Source organism: Echinops telfairi, unplaced genomic scaffold, assembly GCF_000313985.2.
Source record: "Echinops telfairi isolate 266 unplaced genomic scaffold, ASM31398v2 ScPeMD7_7400;HRSCAF=8409, whole genome shotgun sequence".
NCBI lineage: Eukaryota > Metazoa > Chordata > Mammalia > Afrosoricida > Tenrecidae > Echinops > Echinops telfairi.
In genome coordinates this window covers 41,872,306-41,886,767 of record NW_022111300.1, presented here as the reverse complement: position 1 = coordinate 41,886,767, position 14,462 = coordinate 41,872,306, and the positions used below count along the sequence as shown (strand labels likewise).

Genomic DNA, 14,462 nt, shown 5'->3' with positions numbered 1-14,462 from the left:
CTTTCAAGGCCCCTGGGTAGTACAAAGGGTTTGCCATCCACCATCGTCAAGGCTGAGGGTTTGAACCTGCCTAGCGAGCAGTGTGAGGGAGGAAAAGCTCCCACTATCTGATTCCATTCAGACGGCAGCTGGTCCACTCTATCCCAGGTCGAATTGGCTCCATGGCAACAAACAACAACCCACTTCTTATCAGCCCAGTCTACTCTCCCCGTGTCAAAATGGGGTTCCCTCCTTCAGACATCGGTGTGTCTCCTCACCCAGTGACATAGTTATGGTTTATTGTGCCAACCTGGCCAATAAACACATGTGGGGTTAATTGAAGGGCAGAGAGATAAATGGTTCGGTGAGCCTCGCCCTTCTAGTTCTCAGGTCTCTTGCTTTCTGATGGTCCGACCAGGATGCAGCTGCCTTCTCCAGTTCCCTGCTTCAGCTGGCAAGGCTCACTCTCTGCAAGACATCCCTGAGGAGAAGTCACATGGACTTACCCTGATGCAGCCCTGGGTGCTGGAGTAGCTGCATGGAGACCCCTGCCAGCGCTGAGATGCTTACACACTCACTGATTCTGCTTTCCTCCTGCAGTCGGCATCATTGTGTATGTTTTGTGAGATAAAGGAGGACTTTGTGGATTGGTGTCAGACATATGGGCTAATGTTTGACTTATGTGCATGGACAGCACTGGGTTGAGATGCTTTCTTAATGTATACTTACCCTTTATATAAAAATCTCTCTTATATACATACCAGTTTCTATAGATTTGTTTCTCTAGTTTATCTAGACTAACACACCCAGTGGGGTCAAGTCCAGTCAACCTGAGCACCTTCCTGAATCTCTGTCCTCTTTTGCCTTATGAGACGGCACCTTTTTTTCTTAGTGCTGCTGTAACAGAGAGACGGCATGGGGGTGGCTTTTACCTACAGACATTTACTTATTTTTGCTGTTGAGGAAGCTAGGAGCTTGACTGCCCCAGTGACTGCAGGGGGAAGCCCGTCCTAGTGGATTTCTGCCTTCCCGGAGTAGGAGCTAGCAGTGCTTGGCATTCCAGGGCTGGGAGATTCACTGCCCTGACATCTTCTCCGTCAGCTCTCTTCCTCTGTTGACATGCTTATGTCTGTGTCGCAGGAACTCCTTACAACTGGGAAGTGACTCCATGCTGGGTACACCCTACACTGGAGCCCTGGTTATGTGTGTGGCTGCTAACCTCAAGGTCATCAGTTCAAAACCACCAGCTGCTCCCCAGGAGAAAGACAAGGCTTTCTATTGCCATGAAGAGTTATCGTCTCAGAAAAACCCATGGGGGCAGTTCTACCCTGTCCTAAAAGGTCACTAAGGGTGGGACCACCTCGATGACAGTGTGTGTGTGTGTGTGTGTGTGTGTATAATAACAGGAAAGAGCCCCCTACTCTCAAATGGGATTGTAGACACAGGTTTAGGGGTGAACACATAAACAGCACAAACAGCAGTGCTCAAAGATCCCAGCTGGTCCTTTTCTTCCCTTGTGACTGGACCTGAGCAGTCCATAACATGCCTCCCGCATCCCGGGCCTGTTACCCCTCCAGAGCCCATCTTCCCCCCACCTAGAAATAAACAAAGAGGAAGGAGACCTGTCCGCATCTTCAGGAAGGCTTGACATGTGCGCCATGGACCCAGCTCCGAACCCTTTCTCCCACGATTCTGAGGTGGAGGCAGGACCCTGGCAGACAAAGGGAAGGATCTACGGGGAAGAAGTTGAGAAGGCTGCACATTGCAGCTTGCTGTTGCCATCTCTAGACCCAAACCAGAATTCTTCAGCAGAGCCAGAATTATCAGCCTGACATTGACTAGGTACAACCCTTGCCCTTCCTGAGACCATCCGCCTCAGATACCGTTTTCAACTAGGACTGAAGTCATTCCAGGGAGTCTCTCCCAAGCCAAAAGTGCAGCTCAGCTTTATAAACGAAACACAGCCACTCAGGAGGAGGGCGCACCCTTAAGCCGTCAAGGAGACAAGAGCAGTCAACAGTGACCCAGCAGTCGAGGAGAGACGTCAATGAGAAGGGAAGCTAGATCTTCAGAAACAGAACCAACAGAATGTAATGCACGAGGACACTGACACATTGCAAACATTGCAATCAACATCACGGAACCATTTGTACCAAAACGGTGAGGTGGGAACCCAATTTCCTATGTAAACTTTCACTTAAAATGCATAAAAATAAAAGTACCCAAACACGTCTTTCCCTCCATCTTGGTGTGGAGAGTCTTTGTACCCAGCGCCTTTCTTATGGTTGTGCTAGGAGATGGCAAAACAAGAATTATCCAATCATTCAACACAAATAAAAATCAAAGTATGACATGCCTGTTCCACGCTAAGAATGACCTTAGGTGCTTGTGATGGACACGGAAGAATGTCCCAAGGAGTCTACCGTTTGGAAGCTTTGGGTCTATAGGGGGCGCTGGTGACAGGACACTGACGACCTAGACATCAACCCTGAGAATCTGAGATTTAGCGCGATCAGCTCACAGAGGACTAGGAGGCCATAGTACCCCCAAAGCAGAAGCATTTCATGCTCCTGAAAGGGTCATGGTTTCCTCCTTTGTGCTCTGCACACACACGCACGCACGCACGCACGCACGCACGCCGGGGCAGCACAAACTGCTTTCCAAGGGCAGGCAGCTTAAAGATTGACCACTCGAATCCAATGGAGGAAGAAAGGCCTGGCAAACAGCTTCTGTCGAAATCACAGCCAAGATCACAGTCAGCGTGGAGTTGGTGTCCGTAGCATCTGGAGTCGCCATGCAACAGAATTCACTCTACCGCTATGAGTGCGGTTTTGTTTTAATTGCGCTTTGCAACTCTGCATGCTCTTCGTGGTGCTTTTCCCTAGAAAAAGGCATCGTGCGTGTTCACTCTAAGCTCTATCGAGTTTCCCCTTGAAACTGATGCTAGGCCTTGGTGAAATGGTTTCACCAGCAACAGGGTTTATGAAAGGGTGCCATACAGGATGTCATACCCTATCCTGACAATAGGGGATGTTGACTTAGGGCCTCCCTGTTCTACCTAACTAGCCGAGCAGTCCCTCTGAGACGTATGCATAGGGAGAGATTCTGAGAGTGATCATTCCACATTTCAGACCTGATAGAAGACCCGAGAAAAACATCTAACCAAAAGCTTAAGCAAGACTTTGTAGTGTGCAAAGTTGGAGTGAACAGATGATCGCATTGACGCTACACCAACCTAGTTCCTATCATCCCCAAATGAAGAGGAAAGCTTTCATCTCGTAGCAAAGGAGGAAGCATCGTTCACTGCATTTTAATTTTATGGTCATCGTTTTGTTTCTCCTCTTCCTGAGCTCCAAGAATGGGGTGGGAAGGGTGTTTTTAGCGACCAGGAGATGTTGCCATCCCCAAAGAGTGTGGCCAGAAACTCGGGAAACACCTTTCAAGAGAGCCCCCCTTTGCAAAGGCATACAAACGGACAGCAGTGGCCACTGCAATTCTGATCAGGACGAGGACGGGTGCTAAGACTGCACTGTGCCCCCCGATCAAAGATGGAGCTAGACACCATCTAGAGCCATGCCAGGAAGAAAGGAGACAGGAAGGAGTGATTGATGAACCCGCGTGGCAGTACTCAATTATCGATGGTAATGGCGCGTGGATGTAATGTGGATTTGCCAAGTGGCTGATAATCCAAAAGGCATTTCTACTGGAATTTGGAAAACAGAACATTTTTTTTTATAAAAAAGGAGAGTCATTGATCTAATAATTACTTTAATTTTGAGGTAAGCTATGAGAGCAGTTATTTTTAATTCCCTAAATGCACATCAACTGGGAGGCAGGAGAGGTATCCAAGAATGTGATAGTCGATGGGGGCTGCCAGCAAAGATTAAACCTTGGAAGAGAACTTGGCAAGGAGGGGCTAGCAGAGCTTCGGAGCCGGCACAGCCTAGTGAGGGGCAGCAGGAGGATGTGAATTAGACAATCCCCTTTCTGGTTCTGACTCTGGGTGTTATTCGTTTGAGCAAGTTACTGAAAGTCTACATTCCTCAGTTTTTCCATCTATAAAGTGGAAGTGTAGGTAGTACCTAGCCTCACTGAGATATCCTTGAGAACAAAATGTATTTAGAAATATGCCTGATAGATTGTGTGACAGTGTACCTGTTCCCAAAGTTGTTGTTTTGGGTGGCTCTCCACTTGGCCCCTGACTTCAGGGCAGCCCCTTGCACAATAGGACTGAACCATAGTGATTCATAGGGTTTCTTTCATTGGCTGATCATTTTATTTTATTTTATTTATTAAATACTTTTATCGGGGGCTCTTACATCTCTTATCACAGTCCATACTTTCATCCATTGTGTCAGCATATTTGTACACATGTTGCCATCATCATTTTCAAAGCATTTTCTTTCTACTTGAGCCCTTGATATCAGCTTCTCGTTCCCCCCCCCCTGCCTCCCTCCCTCATAAACCCTTGATACATTATAGAATATTATTTTCATATCTTGCATCGTCCTCTGTCACCCTTCACCCACTTTTCTGTTGTTCGCCCCCCTGGGAGGGGGTTATATACCAATCCTTGTGATTGATTCCCCATTTCTCCCCACCTCTTCCCCTTATCCTCCTGGTATCTCTATTCTCATTGTTGGTCCAGAGGGGTTTATCTATCCTGGATTCCCTGTGTTTCAGGCTCTTATCTGTAGCAGTGTACTTCTTCCTAGTCTGCCTTGTCTAGAAGCTCTGCTGAAACCTGATTTGCATCATAGCAACACCCAAACCCTCATGAATCACATGGGATTCATAGACCAGGAATTGAACCTCCCACATGACAGGGAAGAAATCCACTCGTGGTCAATTATTGCCCTTGTTTTCTATAAACACACCGAAAACTCCAAGTTGTCATCAAGTCAATGCTAACTCAATGACACCCAGCCCCATCCCCAACTCCACGGGTTTGTGAGCTTGAAACTGGTTTCTCCCAAGGAGCTGCTGGTGGTTCTGAACTGTCAACTAGGCGAATCACAGCCTAACTCGTAACCACTACGCCACCAGGGCTCCTGCTGTGCGTATATTTACATGACCAGGCAGACCTGTGTGTGCCGATGCAAAAAAAATGGCATGCCGTACTGTGATGTAAGAAAAGGCAAAGGCAAAAAGAGTCACTGAGCAATAATTACGGCTCCATCTCACTTACGTTTTTAAAATGTCTGCTGGCTGAATATCTGAGTTATGTGGTACCTGGCAAGGAAGAACTTGACCTGCGCTTCCCTCAATCAAAGCAGCTTACAATCTCTGCTTGTTTGGGACTAGGTGGACCCACAAGGTCACATTCAAGCCTCATGTCTTTTTCCCCCTCAGCAGTGGAATGCAAGGACAGGCGGCCCTGGGGCCCAGGGGGAGTGTGTCTAGAGACCTTTTCCATTTCACCCACGATCCCCTCTCCCTGGAGCAGGAGCATCCTGGTGGCTGTGGGTGGATAAGGCAACAGGCTGTGCAGGGCCAGCTAGTGACAATGACTCCGTGACAGTCGCAGGAACCCCCGCAGGAACCAGGTAGGGTGCCAGGTGGCTCGCCTCCTGGCTTTAGAACCGACCCGCAAATCAGATGACAATCCCGTTAAGTGGTGCACACTGAATTCATCGACGGAGATGGCGGCATAGGTGTGAGTGTAGATCAGGTGTGGAGAGATCATTCAGAGATGGATGAAAAGATGGGGTGGACAGATAGGCAGATCAAGACATTTTGATCAACAATTTGATCTTATCAGGCATTTAAGACTCTAGCCGTTTCGAACTGCTGACCTTGAGGTTAGCAGCCCCAAGATATACCAGACTATGACACCAGGGTGTCTATTTCATTTTTGTTACAAACCTGTGGACCCATTGCAACTGTGCTCCTTTCAGAGGGAAGTCGCAGGACTGAAGTACTGGCTGTTGGGAGAGTTGTGTGCCCAGGGATAGTGATGGCTCACAACCAGCTCTCTCGGGGAGAAAGGTGTTGCTCTGCACATTTCGGTGGCTCCCACTGGCCGATTTCAAGCTCTCTCAGATGTCAAGGAGGTCTGGTGGCACAGCATCTGCAGCACTCCACACTGCCTGAATGGGTGAAAGATTGTGTCACCATTTTCCAAAATGCCTTCTACTTTTCTTTTGATGTGGTTTTTTTCCCCCCTTGCACTGTGACCCGTCTCCTGTTCTTGGGGAGCAAGGCAGGAAGGTGGTGTGTTAGAAATAACACTCAGTTTGAGAAGGGAAGGAAGCGGCTGGGAACTTGATCTGCTTTCTTTTCTCTTCTCCATGATGGGATGTGCTTCCCCATTAAACTCACTGGCAGAGCCATGAGAGCAATGGCTTTTGATACCATGCACAACCGTGTGTGCTGTACATGACTATAAAGAACTGAAGTAAGATTTTCCTAAAGCAATAATAACTTTTTTAAAAAGCTAAAATAACCAAACCAGTTGCCGTTGAGCAGATTTGAATGCAGAATGGTCCCCTCTATGTATATAACAGTGCCCCATTGGATTGTTGATGGCTGTCTTCTTTCGACAGTAGGTACTCCGGTCTTTCTTCCAAGGTGCAAGTGGATAGACTCAAACTGACACAGTTGTTGAGCAGGTAACTGGTGCCTACCCCCAGGTACTCTGCTTCCTTTAGTTCATGCAGTGCCTTTTCATATCTTCCACAGTACCAAGTCTAATGGGAGGAGCACTAGTAGCAGAATGGGTTACTTTCTGGGTTGCTAACCCCAAGGTCAGCAGTTCGAAACCACCAACTGCTCTGCTGGACAAAGATGAGGCTTTTGACTCCTGTAAAGAGTTACTGTGTTAGTCTGGGTAGACTAGAGAAACAAATCCATGGACACACATATGTGTATAAGAAAGAGATTTATACACAAGATCAATTGAATATGGAGAAAACATCCCAGCCCAGTCCAGATCAAGTCCATAAGTCCGATATTAGCCCATATGTCTGATACCAATCTATAAAGTCCTCTTCAGACTCACGAAACACATGCAATGATGGCGCATGTAGAAGACCACAGGCCAGTGGGGAGAAAGTCCTTAGATCTAGCGGCATGGGAAACATCTCAGTGTTGGTAGGGGTCTCTGTATCGGGGTGAGTCCATGTGTCTTGTCAGCTGCGGTGTCTCACAGGATGTGTCAGAGAGAGAAGTATCTTCCACCTCCAAGGAAGAGGAAGTACCGGATTTCCCAGAATTCTCTGGAGAAGGCCAGGCCAACACAGAGATCTCATTGGCTATTTCCAGATTGACAGGCTACACTCCACCCCTACACTTAAAAAAAATTATTTTATTGGGGGCTCGTGCAATTCATACATCCATCCATTGTGTCAAGCATCATCATTTGTTGCCATCATCATTCTCAAAACATTTGCTTTCTACTTGAGCCCTTAATATCAGCTCTCATTTCCCCCCTCCCTCCCCACTTCCCCCCTCCCTCATGAACCCTTGATAATTTATGAATTATTATTATTTTGTCATATCTTACTCTGTCCAACATCTCCCTTCACCCACTTTTCTGTTCTCCATCCCCCAGGGAGCAGGTTATATGTAGATCCTTTTAATCAGTTCCCCCTTTCTACCCCACCTTCCCTCCACCCTCCAGGCATCACCACTCTCATGACTGGTCCTGAAGGGGTCATCTGTCCTGGATTCCCTGTGTTTCCAGTTCCTATCTGTACCAATGTACATCAATTCATATCACTGTAAATGAGGGTGAGTGCAGAGTGGAGACCCAAAGCCCATCTGTAGGCAACTGGACACCCCCTTACTGAAGGGTCGCAGGGAGGAGACGAACCAGTCAGGGTGCAGGGTAGCAACAATGAAACATACAACTTTCCTCTAGTTCTTAAATGCTTCCTCCACCCACTATCATGCACCCCTACACTCTTTGTCCTCAAATTGACACCAGATTAGGTGACTACCACAGATACAATCTCAAAGACAAAACAAAAGAGAACTATAGTCCTGGAAACCCAAAGGGCAGTTCTACCCCGTCCTATGGTTCATGCCAGTGAGCTCGTGTCCCAGGTCATTGGATTGATTTCATGATCACTAAAGTGTTGCGATCTTCACTGTGAAAAGCATGATGTCAAAGTCTAGATACCTTCATCTCTGGATTCTGATAGCCACTGCTATCATGATTGCTAAATGAGCACCGTGCTACGTGATTTTGTAACATTTTATTTCATGTGTTGTTATCCTGGTAGAGGGGATTATTATTCTATGGGAGAGGAGTGAAGGCTTGGGAGTGTGTTCAATTGCCCACGGTCACAGAGCTAACCCCTGGCAGAGTGGCAATGTAAACTCAAGTGAGCCATGCTCCTGCTTAGTGGGCTGTGACGCGTGCCTGGCTCCAGGGCACAGCCGGCTCGGCTTGAACTTGTAAGGACAAGGCCACCAGAGCAAACTGCAGGTCACCACACTAGCCTTTCTAGACTGTGTTCCCAGTCCTCAAATCCCTCAAAACATGACAAGACTCTTCGAATAAAACTCCCAAACGTCACAAGCACAACGTAGTTTGGTGACTGGAAGGAAACGGACTGGCCTTAAATATTAACCTGCTGTGTTTTCGTTGAATCCCCCTAACCTCGTGGACTCTAAGAAGGAAAGATTGCAAAGATTTTCTGTTTATTCTTTCCTCTCCAACTGCTTCCTCCCCCCACTGCCAACGACAAAGCCCCACAACACCACACCCACCATAGTGGAGTTGATTTGGATTGCTAGCCACCCTGGGAGGACAGAGTAGAACAGGGCAGAGGGTTTCAAGGCTAGAAATCTTCCTGGAAGCATGCTATCACCTCTATGGGGCGGATGGTGGGTTTGAACTGAATTTTTGGTTTGTAGTTTGACATGTAACCACTGTGTAACCAAGACGCTTTCCAACACCCACCATCCAACATCTTTAACTAAGTAAGATCAAATTTCTGTCCCATGATTATGATCCTGTCCTCTGTCATTCCTCAACATATGGTACAACTATTTCCGCCTGGATCCACAGTTGCACAGTTATACCGGTTTATGATGCTGTCTAGTTTTTGTACGAATCTCCTATTTATGGCGAGGAGCATGCCATCGTACCCTGAGGACTTAGCATGCTGCGTGGCACAAATTGTTGGGGGAACTGGAATGGTATGGATCTTCCAAGAATGGTCCATAAAAATCCATTTCATCAATGTAACATGTATAATGTTAAGCCTTCCTAATTGGACCGAGGTCCATACATGTGTAAAAATGTTACACGAGTGAAGCAGTCTAGGGACCGCATCTTCGTAATAATGAGGGGTCTATTCCTGCGGTTGGGTAAATTAAGGCAATTATCCTGGTTCTATCTTCAGAACCTAGGGTTTGAGTGACACGGAGCCAGCGGTCTATTGGAAATCAGGCTGTGTGTCCGCAGTGAAATCAAGCTAAAATGAAATCTTAAAAGGCACTGAACCAGAAGGCAGAATAGCTAGACTCTTCCTCTTCCATTGTACATCTAAAGATAAAGGTAGAGTTAGCCTTCGATTAATTAACCAATGGTTACTGAGCATCTGATATATGCCAGGCACTGTGCTTGGTGCGGGACCATAAGGATGAACAAGATTCATTGTTTTTGAATCATAGAATCTACAGTTTCACAAGGGAGACCGACCCGCAACATAAAAGTTCATCAATAAATGGCCTTATAGGAGAACCACTGAGGTTATAACATTGAAGTGGTGGCCAAGAATAATAAGATGTGGTGCTTACTTTAACCAGTCCATCTAGAAGGATGATAAGGAGCCAGCCACGTGACCAGCCAGGGAACGAATCATGGGGCTAGTCAATGCAAGGGCCCTGGGGTAGGTCGACCGTCTGTGGACCCGGAAGGTTTGTCCTTCTTTAACTCAGAATTTGAGTCAAAGGGAAGAACCCGTTCCCTTCTATTATACCTTTCTGACTCAGCTTTCTAGTCTGAGTCAGGCTCCAGCTTGGGATCCCAAAGACTTCTATCCATTTGACTTATCAACTGAAAAAAAAAAAAGTGCTGGGACTTTCCATGCCTCTTCCCCCAGGCTCACTGTGACATCACTATTCCATCAAAGTTGCCCTTGACATTTCTCCTATTCTGATTTATTGGGTTACATTTGGATCCTGAGAGAATTGGTGCTGGTGCAACATAGATGCTCAGAAACAATTTGTGGAAGCTTTGGATGGATTTCTTTGAGGCACTGGACAGCTAGTGTGTGTGTGTGTGTGTGTTGTTTGCTTATTTTGACATGGAAGGATTGGGGGAGTACAAGCTGGATGGAATCTGAAGGAGAATGGAATTGCCTTCTGAAGTAGCACTCCATTTCCACTGGCTGCTTCTGGCTCTGCTACTCATTAGTAATATGACCTTGGGCGAGCCATCCCACTTAAGCCTCCACATCCTCAATCAGAAATGGGAGGCTGGGTCCAAGCACGCTTCAATAGCTGTTCTTTTTATGAATCCATGTGGTGTTACTATGGGTCGCTCCTTGTCCATGCCGATGAAACCTTGCCTGTAAGCCTCACCTCAGTTTATGCAATGGTGATGGCTTCCACTGCGTGCAACTCTGTCACCGGGAAAGCAGTTTCCTTGACATCAGTGGTTCTCCACCTTCCTCATGCCTCGACCTTTCATACAGCTCCTCATGTGGTGACCCCACAACCATAAAATTGTTTTCATTACTACTTCTTAACTGTCATTTTGCTACTGTACATATCTGATATGCAGGATGTGTTTTCATAGTTACAATTTGAACAGAATTAAAGCATAGTGATTAATCACAAAAACAATATGTAATTATATATTGTGAAATATTTATTTTTAATGACAAAGAAATGAAACTTGGTCTTGAAGCATGGTGTACCATGGGTCAGTTTTCACGCTGAGTACTAGTATGTGGGCGTATCTGCATGTGGGCGGACCAGCCTGGAGATAGATGGAGGGGGGGTGCCTCTTTCCTAATACCATCGGATAACCAAAAGGAAAGATGGCGCTAAAGAGTTGTGTCTCGGAAGCTCACCGCGGCAGTTCTACTTGTCTCATAGGTTCACTATGAGTTGGCATGATGCTATGGCAGTGAGTTTTGGTATTTTATTTAGTAAGCTCTTTAGTTGTAACGATGAGAAAGGTACTGAAGCTACCCCAGTTGGGGAAGGAGAGACATGGCGAAAACCAGGTGACGTCCTCAGAGTAATCCGGGAGGGGTCTCCGGGCATTCCTTCCTAAGACTACGTTGTCTGCTTCTCAAAGCACGTCCAAGGTCTTCCTCTCATCAGAGCAGTTGGCTTTACTCACATGATTTTTACTTCCCCTCGACCATAGCTCTCCTGTAGCCTGGCTCCCTGGCATCCATGCTGGCCAACTATCTCCAGAATATGTCAGGCCCATCCCTCCTGTAAACTACCATTCATCCCTCTTCTCATATCCAAGGTCCAATCAGACAGTGCTGATAGAGCTGAGACCCAAAGACATCTGCAGCAACTACACTGAATTCTGCGTCTGTCAGGGTTTACGCACAACCACAAAAGTTAGGGTGTCTGTGGATGGAGCAGCCCCCACGAACGCCATCTTCTTTCTAAGCTTTGTCATGTGGAAAGAGGGGAATCTTGGGCAGGGCAGGAAAGGACCGGAAACAACCTATAAGCGCTCTCATCCTGGCCCTCTCAAAACACCCACAAACACGAAAGATCTTACAATTGGTGTGAACTGTGATGGCTACAAAATTGTGTCAGTGAAATGCATGGGCCGGCCCACTGCTGTGATGACATGGGAACGTGGCTGCCCGCGGACGCTGGTCTCAAACTCCTTCCCTTTATCAAGGTGAGCAACTTGGCAAGCGGGCAGCGCCCTGCGTGGGGTGCCCAGCCTCACTTGTTTGTCTTTTCCTAACTGTCAAATGGGAGTAATAAGACATTCTCATGACCCGCGCTTAGGGGTAGATGAGCTCAAATCACACCCGTTCTTGGCCCATCGTCCACTCGGGTGACTATCATTACTACTGGCATTTCTCTTTGGAGGGGTTGGGAGTGGTGGAGAGCAAAGGGCTATGCTTTCGGAATCGAGCAAAACCTCCATTTAGAAGCTTCCCATTGGCTAGGGGTGAGGTATTGATGAGTTGGAATTAGGGATGGACAGGGTGCGTTTCTTGAGTGGTCAGCTGGGCTGGCTCCATTTCACTCTGAGCGCATCTGTCCAGAGATCATCATTTTTATCTCACAGACCAGATCACGGGCTGGAGGAGGTCACCGCCGGGCCAGCGGTGGACGTTGAGGCACAAAAGCGACGTGCGTGTCCAGAGCCATAAACGCGAAGGTCTCCTGGTCGGACGACACCCCGTAAGTCTGACCCGGACTCCGAAAGTTCTGTCACTTCCTGGGCTCGGCGCGGGGCGGAACCCCTGGAGCAACACTTGGGCTCCGTGGCCTTTCTCCGCGCCGCGCCAGCCTCGCGGAGGCCCGGCTCCACGCCGCGGGAAAACCCGGGCGCCGCGGTTTCGTTCGCGAGGCCGGCGCGGCCTCCCCCGAGCGTGCCCACTCCTGCGGACGGCAGGGGAGTTTCATCCGTGAGTGCGCTGCAGACGCCGCCCGGGTGGCCCAGAGAGCACGAGAGGCCGCAGGGACGGGGACAGGAGGAAGCACGCCGCGAGACGCGGCCCACGCGCGGCAGCAGCGGCGCCGCTCGCCTTCACGCGCAACGCCCGCCCGAAGCCCGCCACCCGCCTCCCGGTCCCCGAGGGGGCGTGGCCGGCGCGCGCCGCCATCTTGGGCGCCTCTCTAGGCGTCGTGTTTACCACTCGATGGTCGCCCGCTCCCGCCCCGCCCCTCCCCAGTCATTGTCTGGAGCAGCAGCCGCGGCCGCAGCGCCTTCTCTTTATAAGCCCGCAGTGCCCGGATGTGAATGGATTACAATGTATCTTTCAGGGAAACCTATTATTATCAATGTGACTCCACGGGGGAGTCAATGGTGATGATGATGAGGATGATGATGATGATGAGGAGACACCTCTAAACTTGGAACAAGTTTAAGACTTTATGAGGAGAAGAAAAAAAAGCCACCAAGATTTGTTTGATGAAAAATTATAACTCTCCTGTGTTATTCTTTTTTTTATAAACAATAAGAAAAAGTTGTTGGATTTTTTTTTAATGCTTTCTTTTTTTGGGGGGAGGGAATTTTGTTGCAGTTTTATGGTGGAAAATGCAAAAACCAGAGCCAGGTGCATAATCTTGTAATCTGTGGAATATCCCTGGAGCAGGACTGAGTACCAGTTAAGATACTTTTTTGGGGATACACATGTGAGATACTAAATACTTGCAGAAGATTTTTGTCTCTCTTTTTTAAAAAGTCTCTTTCCTTGGAATATTGTGAGCATATTTGTGGCCATTTAAGGTAACGTTACAATTTGCTGTCAGAGTAAACTGTTTGTAATTGAGTTGCATTTAAAATGTCGATCCCAATGTTTTATTAAAACAAAAGGAACAGCCTATTAAATAACTGCCAATGTGGAGAAGTAATGTGCATGCATTTTGTGTAGGTACTCGCACATGTAGCAATAACAGGGTGTGTGTTGAATGTGTATTTTAATACACGTTAAAATAGCGTGTGTTGCATCTCCTGGGCTAAAGCACGTTTGTAATTATGGAGCGATCGGATTGTAAAGCTGCATTTTTATCCTCAAGAATGATGTGAACAAGTATTTTTCAAAGCTGGAGGGCCTATGACAGTAAACGCCGACGTAAAAACTTAAAGAGTGCTGGCGAACAACAGGGGCTTAAGGGTCCCTAGAAACTCAAGTGTAAAAACAAAACCACATCCACTCCTCCAAATTGCTTTTTCTTTCTTTTTATTTTTATTTGGCGAAGTTTGTAACTATACTGATCTGTGGCTACAAAGGGGGTGGAGGTGGGGGGGGGGTAGAGAAAGTCCAATCCAGGCTTCGCCCCCAACGCCAAAAACTACCGAAACGCAGATCTCCCCAGCACCGGCGGCTGGGTTTCTTCTGTAGGGAAACGAAAAATAGTGTTCTTCTTGGCAAAGTCTTTTCGCATCACGTGTATTTGCAGCCTCGTATAAACTTGCCTGGCCGCGTGTGGATGTGTGAGCAAGAGGGAACCGGAGTCAGAGAAAGAAAGAAGTGAGGGACGTAAACTCGAATACATTTCAAAGTGCCTCCGATGGATGATCCGGGCAAAACTGAGCTGTGGAGGCTTCAGATTGTAGCTGACGATCTCAGGGAGAATGAGGTGCTGGGAGCAGTTTCGTTTGGATAGATGGCTATTTTTTGTTTTGCTGGATGGTGGTGGGATTGAGGTTTCTTTGGGGCGGGGGCGGGGAGGGGACGCATCCCCGCCTGCCCGACCCGGAGCGCGCCGCGTCTCCCCGCCGGAGCCCCCCCACCCATTTCTTTGCTGAACTTGCAATTCCGTGCGCCTCGGCGTGTCTCCCCCTCCCCCTCGCTCCGTCCCCTCCCCTCCCC

At 47.9% G+C, this 14,462-nt stretch overlaps 1 protein-coding gene across 11 annotated transcripts in view; it reads left to right on the top strand.

Moving 5' to 3' along the window:
• Positions 1–12,877: 12,877 nt before the first annotated feature.
• The window catches only part of TCF4 (transcription factor 4), a 404,154-nt gene continuing 402,569 nt past the window's right edge, over positions 12,878–14,462 (top strand). For 10 of the 11 annotated variants that reach the window (XM_045296159.1, XM_045296162.1, XM_045296161.1 and 7 more), the window contains exon 1: positions 12,878–13,375. The gene's annotated coding sequence lies outside the window, so the exon portion shown is untranslated. Of the gene's footprint in view, positions 13,376–14,089; positions 14,230–14,462 lie in introns of those variants that run through there. The other variant, XM_045296157.1, reaches the window with a different exon arrangement.